Source organism: Homarus americanus, unplaced genomic scaffold (genome assembly GCF_018991925.1).
Source record: "Homarus americanus isolate GMGI-L3 unplaced genomic scaffold, GMGI_Hamer_2.0 scaffold25860, whole genome shotgun sequence".
NCBI classification, from domain to species: domain Eukaryota; kingdom Metazoa; phylum Arthropoda; class Malacostraca; order Decapoda; family Nephropidae; genus Homarus; species Homarus americanus.
The window spans coordinates 2,310,760-2,323,259 of NW_024724693.1; the positions used below are offsets into that span (position 1 = coordinate 2,310,760).

Below are 12,500 nucleotides of genomic sequence, written 5' to 3' on the forward strand. Positions count from 1 at the left end.
CCGCAGAGATAATATGAAACACAAAATTAACGAAATGAAAATAGAAAAGATAGTGAATATAATAAAAAAAAAACATAGAGATATTAAAACAGAACAAAAATATTTATAGCTGAGTTAATTAGTAATGTTTTGAATAATGACTCGATCCAGATATTGTGTCGGTGATAAATATTATTGTGTGTGTGTGTTGCTATTATTTAAGTCGTATTTTCTTTCTCATCTTCCTTTTCTCCCATCTCTCCCTCTCTTCCTTCCCCCACCCCTCTCACCCACCTCACCCACCCTCTCACCACCTCCCCTCTCTCCACCCCTCTCACTACCACCCCCTCTCACCCTCCCCCTTCACTACTTCCCAGTATCAGCTAACAATAAATTCTCATTCAGTGTTAATAATTGTGTTAACACCTTCAACCCAACACAGAAATTACGGAATAAATTAACCCCTGATGTGTGTGTGTGTGTGTGTGTGTGTGTGTGTGTGTGTGTGTGTGTGTGTGTGTGTGTGTGTGTGTGTGTGTGTGTACTATTACTGTACACAACTCAATTCAAACTTATTAAAAAATAAAAATTTTATAGTCAATATCTCTTTTCAAATTTGATGAGGGACACAGATGACACAGGTGAGAGATACAGGTGAGACACAGGTGAGAGACAATGGTGAGAGACACAGGTGAGAGACGCAGGTGAGAGACACAGATGAGACACAGGTGAGAGATACAGGAGGCATCAGGTACAGGCGTCACTAAGCACTTCCGGTCACGTCATATTTTGTTTGATTTCCTACACTGAAGGTCTTTGTGTGTGTGTGTGTGTGTGTGTGTGTGTGTGTGTGTGTGTGTGTGTGTGAGAGAGAGAAGAGAGAGAGAGAGAGAGAGAGAAGTAATCGTGTTCGCTAAATAATAATAATAAATAATAATAATAATAATAATAATAATAATAATAATAATAATAATAATGCCTGAATTATAAACACACTACAAGTTGCTGTATCGTAGAATCACAGCATTACAGAACACGATTTGCTGTTGCCTAAATTTAGAACATTACAGAACCTTACAGTATCGTTACACAAGCTCACAGTACAGAAAATTACAGTATTATTATAGAAGCTACAGAATATTACAGAAGCTTGTATCGTTATAGAACATAACAGAACCTTATAGTATCGTTACAATACATTACAGAAGGTCACAGTACACTACACAACACTACAGTATTATTATAGAAGCTACAATAAATTACGGAACATTACAGAAGCTTACAGTATCGTTACAATATATTACAGAAGCTTACAGACTAAGAACGTATTAACAAGAGCAAGTGGAAAGGTCGGGAGCCCAAAAGGTGCATTACTTTATAATTTACTGAATCATCAACCAACTGTTCTCTCCACTATGCACCTAACACACACACACGGACGGGTGAACAAGAGGAACAAGAGGAACACTGAGCAAGAGGAACACTGAACAAGAGGAACACTAAACAAGAGGAACACTGAACAAGAGGAACACTGAACAAGAGGAACGTTAAACAAGAGGAACACTGAACAGAGGAACACCGAACCAGAGGAACACTGAACAGAGAGGAACACTGAACAAAAGGAACACTGAACAAGAGGAACACTTACCACCGGACGAGACAGGTGAGTGATAATGGTTCCCCCACAGGAAAGGGCCAATGACACCGCTCACCTCCACACCTCTACTGCTCTGTATGGTCACCCTTCCTGGGGCACTGGAGGGGAGAGATACCTGTGTTAATTATCTGGGGTTACCTATTACTAGGTTTCCGTTAATTATCTGGGTTACCTGTTAATTATCTAGGATTACCTGTAATTATCTGGGGTTACCTGTTAATTATCTGGGATTACCTGTAATTATCTAGGTTACCTGTTAATTAGGATTACCTGTAATTATCTGGGGGTTACCTGTTAATTATCTAGGTTACCTGATAATTATCTAGGGTTACCTGTTAATTATCTGGGGTTACCTGTTAATTATCTAGGATTACCTGTAATTATCTGGGGTTACCTGTTAATTATCTAGGTTACCTGTAATTATCTGGGGGTTACCTGTTAATTATCTAGGTTACCTGTAATTATCTAGGGTTACCTGTTAATTATCTAGGGTTACCTGTTAATTATCTGGATACCTGTTAATTATCTGGGTTTATCTGTTAATTATCTAGGTTACCTGTTAATTATCTGGGGTACCTGTTAATTATCTAGGATTACCTGTTATTATCTAGGGTTACCTGTTAATTATCTAGGGTTACCTGTTAATTATCTGGGGTTACCTGTAATTATCTAGGATACCTGTTAATTATCTGGATCTGTAATTATCTTGAGTTACCTGTTAATTATCTAGGGTTACCTGTTAATTATCTGGGTTACCTGTTAATTATCTGGGGATACCTGTTAATTATCTGGGGTTTAGCTGTTAATTATCTGGGATACCTGTTAATTATCTGGGATTACCTGTTAATTATCTGGGGTTTATCTGTTAATTATCTAGTTACCTGTTAATTATCTAGGATTACCTGTAATTATCTGGGGGTTACCGTTAATATCTAGGTTACCTGTTAATTATTGGGGTTACCTGTTAATTATCTAGGATTACCTGTAATTATCTGGGGGTTACCTGTTAATTATCTGGGTTCTAATTATCTAGGGTTACCTGTTAATTATCTGGGGTTACCTGTTAATTATCTGGGGATACCTGTTAATTATCTGGGGTTTAGCTGTTAATTATCTGGGGTTACCTGTTAATTTTCTGTAGTTACTTAATTATCTGGGTTTACCTGTTAATTATCTGGGGTTACTTGTTAATTATCTGTAGTTACCTGTTAATTATCTGGGGTTTACCTGTTAATTATCTGGGGTTACCTGTGCAGGTTAATTATCCAGAGGTATGCCACTATAATTCGTATGATTGGGTATAATCCACAGGTGAGAGAGGGACTAATTACTCCAGCAATACCTGTGACCAATCATAGCCCAAGTACTACTTAAATTTCCTCTCATTAGTGATATAATTACATGATTACCTTGTGTGTGTGTGTGTGTGTGTGTGTGTTGGACCTGTTTGCTTTGTGTCTGTCTGTGTCTGTGTGTGTAGGTGTGTGTGTGTGTGTGTGTGTGTGGACCTGTCTGTGTCTCTGTGCTTGTGTGTCTGTCTGTCTATCTCTGCATCTGTCTGTCTGTGTCTGTCTAATACCACCCACTACCGTCAGCTTCACCCTTAGGTTCCTAGTAGGGAGGCCGGAAGTCGACCCGGCAGCGATAGTGGCCCTCGTGTGCTGGCTCCACGCTGTCGATCACCAGACCCTGAGGCTTCGAACTAACATCAAAGTGTGCTCGCGTCCCTCACTCCGACCAGTGTACCGAGCGAACCAGCGGGCGGACCTCGCGTCGATGCTGTAAACACGAGGATACAGAGGTGAATACAGGATATGCAACACACCCCAATCCACACACACACCACCACTAGTATTTCAGCACACCCCAATCCACACACACCACCACTAGTATTTCCAGCACACCCAATCCACACACACACACACCACCACTAGTATTTCATACCCCAATCCACACACACACACCACCACTAGTATTTCAGAACATAATTATTCCGTACATATAATTTAAACTCTGCTTTTAACTGAACAAGGAAATAGATTTTAGTAACGTTTAAAATTGTATATTAAAATTTTAACTTAATAAAAAGTACACAAAAAAATTCTCTTATAATCTCGTCCTCGTGAAAGAAAGGTTTGATATTTATACAGTGAAAGCGTTGTACCAGTAATTAATGCAGGTATACAGTTCACCATGTATATAGATAATGCAGGTATACAGTTCACCATGTATATAGATAATGCAGGTATACAGTTCACCATGTATAATGTATAAAATAAATTGGACCTGAAATCTGACAGACTTTATTTATTTATTTCATTTTATTTATTTATTTTTTTATACCCAACAAGAGGTCTCCGTCCCTCCACCTGACGATTTGAAAATATTTGTTGTTTTATTTTTGCTATCCAAGTTAACGGGGTTTTTATCAGTAAATATTCATAACTAACCTAACTCTAACCCCCAGGTTAGGTTAGGTAGATATTCTGAACAATTGTGCTCGAGTGCCTGGTACCTTTGACCCCGACCTTTGACCTCACCATAATCCAATCATTCCTCGGCTCCGGCCAACACACAACTACAGTACTGTATACCAACAAGTCTCTCTGGAGGCTATCTCACTACAGTATGTATGTATGTATGTATGTATGTATGTTGTATGTTGTACTTACCTAAATTAACCCAAATTTTTCCCCAACTGAACATTAAGTTGCATTACTCTCTCTCTCTCCTCTCTCTCTCTCTCTCTCTCTCTCTCTCTCCTCCATCTCTCCTTTACCTGGGACACACATGACTGACGGGTGATTAGGAAACCCACTCATCCACACCACAACTCTCTCTCTCTCTCTCTCTCTCAAACACTACACCTTCCTAACTGAATTCTCATCAACCTATTTGACTTTGAGAGAGAGAGAGAGAGAGAGAGAGAGAGAAGAGAGCCACTGATAATCACCCACACTAAATTAATGACAATATTTTACATCAATTAATTATTATCCACCTTTAGCATAAAACATCAATTATTCTCAATTTAAAAAAAAGACAAACAAAAATAATCGCTGTAACTGATGGCTGCTGACTGATCACAATAAAAATTATAATTACACTAGTAAATTTTGACCTCTGACCCCGTGACCTCAACTTGACAATGCGACCATAACACCTAGCTGAACCAATAATCTTTCATAAATTTTTAATACAATCCTTTCATTAATGCGTAAGTTATATAGAGGAAGATACTAAATATATATTCTACCCATCGGAGGAGAATGATAAAAGATAAATATTTGAGGGATATTATCTGTCAATAGAGGGAATGAGTCACGCCATGTTATGAGTCAAGGCGAGAGTCATGCACAGCGGAGCGTCCGGTCACCTCGCCGCCACCACAACATCACGTCATCCCAAACATTCTTACACCAAATTTTATCATTAAATTAACCGTAAAAATATATATATATATCACCCCAAAAACTAAAAATATAATATAAATAATATATTTAGTTTTTTTATCATTTATTAAATTATATAGAGTTTAATAAGGTTTTTATATGACCGATGAAGGAGAGCGTGTTAGGATGGGATCTATCGAGTGTTGGGACAGAAACCAGTGTAACATGACGACTCGACCACCGCCTCCCGTGTGACCTTCAAGACGGGTGGATGATCCGTCTGTCTGTCTCTCCATCTCACTCATACTTATATTGTGTAGCAGAGTGTCTCAGTAGCCTTACACCTTATACTCTCTAGCGTTAACAACAACAACAACAACAACAACAACAACAACAATAATAATAATAATAATAATAATAATAATAATAATAATAACCATAAATAAATACAATTATGAAAAAAGATCAATAGTGAGAAACAATATATGTATGTTGTGTTGTCAATAGTAAGAGAAACAATTGAGACCCTGCAATTGTGTGTAAATGAGACAGAAAGTCAGATCATCAACCTGGGACTTGGTCACATATGGCAGCAGGGTCTACCATTAGACAACACATTATGCTTCCAATATCTTCCAGGCGGTAGTACTCCCTGTTTGGTAGCTGCCTACTACCTACTACTGCCATAAGAATATACCCTAACGCTAACTGGGTGTGTTAGGTTAGTTGTTAAATCAGAAGAAATCAACTAGGGTGGCTAATCTTCAGGTGATCTCTCTCTCTCTCTCTCTCTCCTTACGCCCAGCTACCAATGACCACGTATCAAACCACCTTAACAATCCTTCACCACCCACCTCACACCAGTTACAAGTTGGATACAGCACACTGATTACATGTACTACCAACCTCCCAATACACAAGGAGACAATACGCCCGGTACTCTCGGTAGCCTTTGTAGCCTCGGTAGTATTGGTAGTGTCCTAAAGCTACCGTACGTTAATTCCTCCAAAGTTTGGTACCTATTCACAACATGGTGGACTAAAGGTGCCCCGGCCAGCCTCACGGAATAAATTTTGAAATAAACTTTACACAAAAATATAAACTTACGTAATGAAATATAAAATTATATTAATACATTACGAATATATTAATGATAATAATAAAAATGTTAAAATAAATAATAGGTATTTTTTTGTTGAAGTCGAGGATAATTTTGCTGTTATTCAGAAACAATATATCTGGAGGATCTGTCTGTCTGTCTCTGTCTCTTTCTGTCTGTCGTTTTCTCTTTCTTCTGTCTGTCTGTCCCCATCTGCCTGTCTCTGTCTGTCTGTTCGTCTGTCTGTCTCTGCCTGTCTGTCGTCTGTCTGTCTCTCTTACACATTCTGTCTGTCTGTCTGTCTGTCTGTCTTTCGCTAAGGATCAGTGATGTTCCTCTCTCCCCACCTGTATATGGGTGTCCCTGTAGCGCCATTATAGAAGAGCACTAGTATAGGGGCGTCGTCAGGAGTAGAGGCTGTGATGTTACATGGTAGCAACGTCCTGCCTCCTTCTACAGCCGTTACCTCCGTCAGTGGACCTGTAGACAGACAAACAGACACGTGTAAACATTAGAACGTACGTACATGTGTTAATAAATGTGTACATATGTAGAGAAATGAGTATAAATAGATATAAATACATGACTTGCACACACACTTTGTACATGATATTCAAAGGCATACGATAATTATTTTTGTTTGTTAAATCTCATTCTGTACTTCGTATTTCCATTCTCTTATTTATACGATACTATCTCTTTGTAATTTTCTATTGTTTATTCTTTCCTCGTGTCTCATTTATTGTTTTATCCTTTCGTTCATATTTATTTATTTATCATATTTTTTATAAAGTTTCATTCACAGGGGAGGGGTGAAGAGGTGCAGTACGACAGTTTGGTACGAGACAGACAGCTGGCAGCAGCGTCTCGGGTTTCGCTGGCGGGCGTACGACTAAAATAATTTGATAGATAGAGAGAGAGAGAGAGAGAGAGAGAGAGAGACTGAAGCTCTTAGAAACACTACTGCAACCTCTTAACCTTACAACGCCTTGTCAAAACAAAATGAGTTCTAGGGATGTTTTGACCCCAAGTCACATAAAACTGAGTAGCAAATCTCTACCGGGAAGACCCACAAGCAGCTGTCATAGATAAATGGAAGGGGAGGGAGTGCCTAACCACTGTTGAGGCCCACAGTCCTCCCTCCACTGTATGCTGAACCCTATCACCCAGGGCCTGCTTTTTGTGTCATCTGCTCCCATTGGGGTCACACCTTCACTGCCTGCTGCCGACGTGATCGTCCCAGATGTCGCCTCTGTTCACAGAAACCATCACTCCTGCGTCTGTGCCCAGAAAATCAAAGACCACCTCAATGGGGGTGGTGAGGGCTATGTTGTTGACCCCAGGCGTTGTAACTGTGGTGGCTGGCACAATGCTGACTCACGACAATGTCCCAAACGTCCGCCTGTCCCAGGAGAAAAGCTTCCCCGAAGCTGCGTCAACTCAACCTCTCCCCCATCCTACCGGGCCGCCTCCTCTGTGCCCCCTCTGTCTCCAGCAAGCCTTCTTCAACAACACCTGCCTCTGCCTGGCCTCACCTGGCTACAACACAGCAGTCCCCGTCTCCTAACTCACTACTACTGGGCCTCCTCCCGTCTCTACTCTGAGGCTGTCAGGCCTTGTGCTCCCACTGGTGCCCCCACAACCCCACCTCCAGTGACACGACACAAATCATATCCCTCTTACACTAACTTACCAACCTTAGTATTGAAAGACTCTTTGATACACTCTGTACCGCCATCTCCAACCTACAGACTCTCCTGCCTCCAGCTGCTAACCAGTCACCCCTCTTCTGGTTTGGCACAACCTGGTAGCCCCTGTGTGCCCTCATGCTCACGGCCTACTCCACCGCCGGGCATCACTGCTGGCGTGGCACCTACAGCCTGCCCCGGTGTGCCCGGCTGCCCCCATCCACCCACCGCCTGCTCATGGACCCGAGGACACCACCCCCGGCTCCCCGTCCCCCCGGCACCTGGGGCCCATCCACTCCAGTTCTCCCACATCAATGACCACCATGAGGACATGTTGGTGTACTACATATCTACGCCAAGAAGGACGTCGCCTACCAACCTCTCGACGTCCCCTTGAAGCCGACACTACCGACGTACACGCCATCACATCACACTGAAAGGAATGTCCTCAATATTGTCAATGTCTATGGCCTGGCACTTGACATTATTAGGGACCTGCCACGCTTTGCCATAAACAGATAAATTGTACCGAAATTCCCCCCCACTCATCATTCTGTCACTTTATGTAACTTGCTGATAAAACCCATGACCCTTCAATCTTTTACGTCATTAATACACGAGTCATAAAGGCAAGCATGAACTCCGCATGCTTGCCAGATGGGCGCTGTAAACGCTTCTGCTGTTCACCTTGCACAGGATATAAGGGTGCCCAATAAACTAGCCCGCTCGGGGACAATCTAAAATCTATTCTCTCAGTGTTGTATTGTGGTGAGAGAGAGAGCCACACGACCAGTCAATATTTACCTCGTGTATACACTATAAAATATATCTATACTGTATATTGCTGTGTAAATACAATACTGCTCATTAACATTCCTCAAGTATACAGTATACCGCCAGGAAGGTGTATATGTTGGGTTGTAGCATGTTGGGTGTATAGCATGTTGGGTGTATAGCATGTTGAGTGTATAGCATGTTGGGTGTATAGCATGTTGGGTGTATAGCATGTTGGGTGTATAGCATGTTGGGTGTATAGCATGTTGGGTGTATAGCATGTTGGGTGTATAGCATGTTGGTGTATAGCATGTGTTGGGTGTATAGCATGTTGGGTGTATAACATGTTGGGTGTATAGCATGTTGGGTGTATAGCATGTGTTGGGTGTATAGCATGTTGGGTGTATAGCATGTTGGGTGTATAGCATTAGGTGTATAGCGTGTGTATAGCATGTGTTAGTACGGTGCTATACAAGAGTTACGAGTCAGCGGCTATGTTATAAATGTTGCCGGGTTTTCTTGATGTATTCTGTACCTGAGTTAAACTTAATAAAATAATAAAAAAAAACAAGGTTGAGGAATGTTTGTCTTTGTGTGTGTGTGTGTTTTTATGTGTGTCTGTTTTTACGTGTCTGTGTGTATATACAGATGCTTGGTTTTTGTATGACTGTTTCTGCTTGTGTGTGTGTGTGTGTGTGTGTGTGTGTGTGAAGACCTCTGGATCAATGGCTGTACTGTTTGTTTATGAATCATTCTTACTATTGCTTGGACACCTGTTAATTATTACAACTAAACAACGAAACAACGAAACAACGAAACAACTAAACAAGAAACAAATAAATAAACATAGAAACAATAAAACAAGTACTAAGAAAATGAGAAGAAATGAAAGATTAGACTAAGTACAATAATTTAACCCCTTGAGTCCTTAAGGAATGGACAGGTGGTGCTAGGTATGTACAGGTGGGTGCTTGGGATGGACAGGTGGGGCTAGGTATGTACAGGTGGTGCTTGGGATGGACAGGTGGGGCTAGGTATGTACAGGTGGTGCTAGGTATGTACAGATGGGTGCTTGGGATGGACAGGTGGGGCTAGGTATGTACAGGTGGTGCTAGGTATGGACAGGTGGGGCTAGGTATGTACAGGTGGTGCTTGGGATGGACAGGTGGGGCTAGGTATGTACAGGTGGTGCTAGGTATGTACAGGTGGGTGCTTGGGATGGACAGGTGGGAGCTAGGTATGTACAGGTGGTGCTTAGGATGGACAGGTGGGGCTAGGTATGTACAGGTGGTGCCTAGGTATGTACAGATGGGTGCTTGGGATGGACAGGTGGGGCTAGGTATGTACAGGTGGTGCTAGGTATGGACAGGTGGGGCTAGGTATGTACAGGTGGTGCTTGGGATGGACAGGTGGGGCTAGGTATGGACAGGTGGTGCTAGGTATGTACAGATGGGTGCTTGGGATGGACAGGTGGGACTAGGTATGTACAGGTGGTGCTAGGTATGGACAGGTGGGGCTAGGTATGTACAGGTGGTGCTAGGTATGGACAGGTGGGGCTAGGTATGTACAGGTGGTGCTTGGGATGGACAGGTGGGGCTAGGTATGGACAGGTGGTGCTAGGTATGTACAGATGGGTGCTTGGGATGGACAGGTGGGACTAGGTATGTACAGGTGGTGCTAGGTATGGACAGGTGGGGCTAGGTATGTACAGGTGGTGCTAAGGGGGATACGTGTAAGCCCGGACCTGCGGCCTAGAAAACAGTGCGTTAATGTTCGAAATAAGGCAAACAGAGTATTGGGTTTTATATCTAGAAGTGTAAGTAACAAGAGTGCAGAGGTCTTATTGCAACTATATCTTGCGCTAGTCAGGCCGCACCTCGATTATGCGGTTCAGTTCTGGTGCCCTTATTATAGAATGGATATCAATTCACTAGAGTCGGTGCAGCGAAGAATGACAAAAATAATTCCGGGACTTAGAAACCTTCCATATCAAGATAGGTTAAAGAAACTTAACTTGTATTCCCTAGAGGGACGAAGAGTGCGGGGAGATATGATAGAAGTATTTAAGTGGGTGAAAGGAATCAATAAAGGGGATATAGATAAAGTTCTTATAATATCCGAGCAGGATAGGACTCGGAGCAACGGATTCAAGTTGGATAAGTTTAGGTTTAGGAGGGAAATAGGAAGGAACTGGTTCACAAATAGGGTGGTGGACGAGTGGAACAAGCTTAGCAACTTTGTAGTAAGTGCGGGAACTCTGGAAAGTTTTAAAAGGAGGCTAGATAGATTCATGGATGATAGAGAGTGGTAGTAACTCTCGACAGGAGCTGCCATGCACAGGCCAACCGGCCTATTGCAGACTCCTTATTTTTCTTATGTTCTTAAGGATGGACAGGTGGTACTAGGGGAGGGGGTGAACAGGTTAATGAGGTACCTGGGCTCAATTAATAATACCTTGAGAGTAATAAAACACTTAGTTCATTTACCTGAGACTAATTAATACCTGAACTCTTGTCCTCACTTACCTAACCTAACCTAACCCTGACCCACACAGCCAAGTTACCGACTGTCTCCACCACCTGTACCTGGAGACCACACCTGTACCTGGAGACCACACCTGTACCTGGAGACCACACCTGTACCTATAGACCACACCTGTACCTATAGACCACACCTGTACCTGGAGACCACACCTGTACCTATAGACCACACCTCTACCTGGAGACCACACCTGTACCTGGAGACCACACCTGTACCTATAGACCACACCTCTACCTGGAGACCACACCTGTACCTGGAGACCACACCTGTACCTATAGACCACACCTGTACCTATAGACCACACCTGTACCTATAGACCACACCTCTACCTGAAGACCACACCTCTACCTGGAGACCACACCAGAAAACGGGCCAGGTAAGCTAGGTGACACAGGTTAGCTTTAAACATCAGTGATCACAAAAGCTAAAAAAATTCCTTACAGATTTCTGTTCACGAGGAGGCAGTGGAATGAACGTGGAGTGTGGGTTGGTGTAGTGGGTGTGGTGGAGGGTGTGAAGGGGTGTGGGTTGGTGTAGTGGGTATGGTGGAGGGGTGTGGGTTAGTGTGGGTTGGTGTAGGAGGGATGGAAGGGTGTGGGTTGGCATAAGGGGCGTGGAGGGGCGTAGCTTGAAGTGGCATGGGTGGAGGGGGGGCGTTGGAGGGACGTGAGATGGTACTCCACCCACTGAGAGGGGGTGGGAGGGGGGGTGTAAAGACAAGTATCTAAGTATTTATAATCGACGCTGATAAGGGAATTAGCTTTTGCTGTTGGTGGGCGGAGGATAAGGGTCCCGTGTAAATGATTCTTGTAAACATCTGTCAACAAATTCACTCGTTCAATGATTCTTGTAAACATCTGTCAACAAATTCACTCGTTCAATGATTCTTGTAAACATCTGTCAACAAATTCACTCGTTCAATGATTCTTGTAAACATCTGTCAACAAATTCACTCGTTAAATGATTCTTGTAAACATCTGTCAACAAATTTACTAGTTAAGTCCCTCTAACACTTAAGGTGAACTAAGTCACTTAACAAAATCCAACTCCCCCCTTGCCTCCCCCTCCCCCTAGCCTCCCCCTCCCCCTAGCCTCCCCTCCCCTTGCCCCCTCCCCTAGCCTCCCCTCTATACACCTGGTCGATAGTTCTCTTTGTCACTACCACCTGAACCATCATCTAGAATACCTTTGGACAAATTCCGTGCTTCCTTCCCTACTTCCTTCTCTTTCCTCTCTTCTTTACCTCATCTCCTCCTCGTCTCCCCCACTCCCTCCCCCTCACACTCCCCCCTCGAGTCAGTCAAAGTTAATATAATGTTACACAAAGGGAATCATGTAATTGGTTTACCTTTAAAAGTACTACACCTGTA

At 42.7% G+C, this 12,500-nt stretch overlaps 1 protein-coding gene across 1 annotated transcript in view; it reads right to left on the reverse strand.

The window, feature by feature from the left end:
• The window catches only part of LOC121864509 (neural cell adhesion molecule 1-A-like), a gene marked incomplete in the record, with an annotated part of 26,950 nt that extends 25,216 nt beyond the window's left edge, over positions 1 to 1,734 (reverse strand). Inside the window, 1 exon segment of the mRNA XM_042363568.1 lies at positions 1,636 to 1,734.
• Between the last annotated feature and the right edge of the window lie 10,766 nt (positions 1,735 to 12,500).